The sequence below is a fragment of the Apium graveolens genome, chromosome 5 (assembly GCF_009905375.1).
Source record: "Apium graveolens cultivar Ventura chromosome 5, ASM990537v1, whole genome shotgun sequence".
Lineage (NCBI taxonomy): Eukaryota > Viridiplantae > Streptophyta > Magnoliopsida > Apiales > Apiaceae > Apium > Apium graveolens.
This window is the reverse complement of record NC_133651.1, coordinates 211,253,764-211,256,922: the sequence shown is the minus strand read 5'-3', so window position 1 is coordinate 211,256,922 and position 3,159 is coordinate 211,253,764. Positions and strand designations below refer to the sequence as shown.

Here is a 3,159-nt window from a genome sequence, read left to right as displayed (position 1 = left end):
GTGGAGTGACAAAAGCAGGACTTATAGCTGCTGGTGCAGCAGGAAGCATCATTGGGCTGACTTTTATTCTGATGGGGTTTTTCACAACAAATTGTATGTTTGATAAATCCCTGAATCAGCTACTGGTGATACCCCTTTCTACTCTGGCAGGACTATCCAGAAGTTTTATTAGACTATCAGCATTCCTATTTTTATGTCGTTACTTGAAGGCCAAACCTTTATGTCGTGCGATACAGAGATAAATAATGGATTAAGCAATCAATTTATTGTTATAATTTATAAGCAATCAATTTATTGTTATAATTTATAAGAAATCAATTTATTTTTATAATTTATAAGAAAAACTTAATCTTCCTCTGCATTCTGTACACAAGCTTTTGCAATTCTTAAACTTCAGTAACTAAAATTGCCTCTGGCTCTATTTCACGGGATCAGTGACAAAAAATTGTTTTCCCAAGTCGGATCTATGCTCTTTGTTTATCCTGAAAGGCATACAAATGGGTGAAAACCAGGTGGATTTACCTTGGTAAATAGGCTTGTGCGAGATGCTTTAGTTGCACGCCACTATATGTCCTTCACCCCTACTCTCTCACGGAGACCCAGGCAGAGAATAGTAGGAGTAGAAGCAGTAGTTGTAACAATAGCAGTAACCCAAAGGAGGTAAATAATAAACCGGATCTTTCTTCTCCAGATCTTTACGCAAAAGTCATTAGTTTGTAGTGTACTGATTGTTTTTCATATTTCAGGCTCATATATATTCTGCAAAAGGTGGAGATTGTGTATCTTTTATCTCTAATTATGATTCAAAGTCTGCTACAAGAGTATTGTTCAACAATAAACACTATATATAATCTGCAAGGTGGAAATCTGCAAGGGGATGACTTGAGTACTAGAAATAGAAATATGGTTGATTTTACATATTAGTTGTACTTTGTTTAGAATGATAAACATATTTGATATTAGTTGTACACATTGCGAATTTGTTGATCTTGAATTCAGTTGAGTAATAATATATATGTATTGGTTGAGTTTTGAGAATTAAGTTTTTACAATATTGTGGTCAATACATTGTCTAATATTCGATGTTAATAAAGGGATATTAGCACATATAAACAAGGCAATAACATCAATTCAAAAATAAACACCTGATGTCTATTTATCGTATTAACATCGGTTATTTAAAAGATAGTCAATGTATATTGTTCAAATTGACATCGGTTATTTAGAAAACAATCGATGTCTATTGTTCAAATTAACATCGGTTCTTTGAATACAACCGATGTCTAATAGGTTATAGACATCGGTTTTTTATTTGTAATCGATGTTATTTTATAAATATTGCTTGTGTGTTATAGTTTTAAATAGGCCTAATCGTCCTAATATTATATTTCTGAACTTGACATTACACAATTATATAACATTAATATGAATTAGACATCAGAAATTTTCCAGAAACGATGTGTAATATTACATAGACATCGGTTTTTAACCGATGTCTATGATAAAATACATTTAACATCAGTCGCGAAAACATCATACATTTTTTACATAGACATCGGTTTCTAACCGATGTCTAAGGTCTTTTTTCTAGTAGTGATTGAACACAGTGAACGTCACATCCTGATCCAGCACTCGCATAGTGAGCTCACCCTTCTGCACATCAATCAAGGTTCGACCCGTAGCCAATAAAGGTCTTCCCAAGATTATGGGAATCTTCTTCTCTTCCTTGAAATTAAGAATTACAAAGTCAGCAGGAAAGATGAGTTTGTCCACCTTGACCAAAACATCCTCCATAATGCCTCGTGGATATGTAATAGAATGATCGGCCAACTGCAAAGACATATAAGTAGGCTTAGGATCAGGTAAGTCCAACTTCTTGAAGTTAGACAAAGGAATCAGATTGATGCTAGCTCCCAAATCACATAAACACTTGTCGAACGCCAAGTTTCCAATGGTGCAAGGAATAGTGAAGCTTCCAGGATCTTTAAGCTTCAGAGGCAACGTCTGTTACAATACATCAATGCATTCGTCCGTGAGAGCTACGGTCTCTAAGTCGTGGAACTTCACTTTCCGAGAGAGAATACCTTTCATGAATTTAGCATGGCTAGGCATTTGTTCAAGATCTTCAGCGAAAGGTATGTTGATATAAAGTTTCTTAAAAACTTCCAAGAACTTAGCAAATTGCTTATCCAGCTTTTGCTTCTTGAGCCTCTTAGGAAAAGGACGTGGAGGATAGACCTGTTTTTCTCCTGTATTACTCTCAGGAGGAGTGTTGACAACAAATGTCTTCCTTGGTTCCACTCCTGCTTCCTTCCTTGGTTCCACTCCTTGAAAACCAGGAGGGATGTATTGCTTAGCCGCATATATACTGCTGATAAGACTGTTGCACCATATTCTGAATGTTGCTCCAGCTGAAATTAGGATGATTGTGGTTGTTGGGATGATAGGTGGCTGGAACTGGTTGCTGCGACCTCTAAAAGTTGCTCACGAACTGAGTTGAATCACTAGAAATAGCATATTGATCAGTCTCATACGCACCAGAACAAAGCTCACAGACACTACTGATCTGATTAACTCCATAATTAGCCAAAGAATCCAACTTCATTGTCAAAGCCTGAAGCTGAACAGCTATAGCAGTAGTTGTATCCACTTCCATAATTCCTGCTACCTTGCCTTGAGGCATTCTCTGAGTTGGGTTTTGGTATTCATTAGCAGCCATCAGCTCAATTAATTCATAAGCTTCATTGTAGCTTTTAGCCCATAAGGCTCCTCCTGATACCGTATCGAGCATGGGTCTAGAAGTTGCACCCGACCCATTATAAAAGCAGTTAATGATCATTCAGTTAGGCATCCCATGATTAGGACACTTCCTATGTATCTCCTTGTAGCGATCCCAACCTTCACATAAAGATTCTCCAGACTGTTGTGCAAATTGAGTAAGAGCATTCCTGATTGCAGCAGTCTTCGCCATATGAAAGAATTTAGTGAGAAACTTCTGAGCAAGCTCCTCCCATTTGGTGATAGAACGTGGTGGCAGAGAATGCAACCAACATTTTTTCTTTATCTCGCAGAGAGAATGGTAAAAGCCTCAACTTAATAGCATCTTCAGAAACTCCATTGAACTTGAAAGTGTCACAGATTTCAATGAAATCTTTGATG

The 3,159-nt window shown here is 36.9% G+C and overlaps 1 non-coding gene across 1 annotated transcript; it reads left to right on the top strand.

The window, feature by feature from the left end:
* The first annotated feature begins 2,849 nt into the window (after positions 1–2,849).
* Positions 2,850–2,956, top strand: LOC141662319 (small nucleolar RNA R71). The gene has a single exon (XR_012550440.1). It is a non-coding gene; the product is annotated as a small nucleolar RNA R71 (small nucleolar RNA).
* The last annotated feature ends 203 nt before the right edge of the window (positions 2,957–3,159 follow it).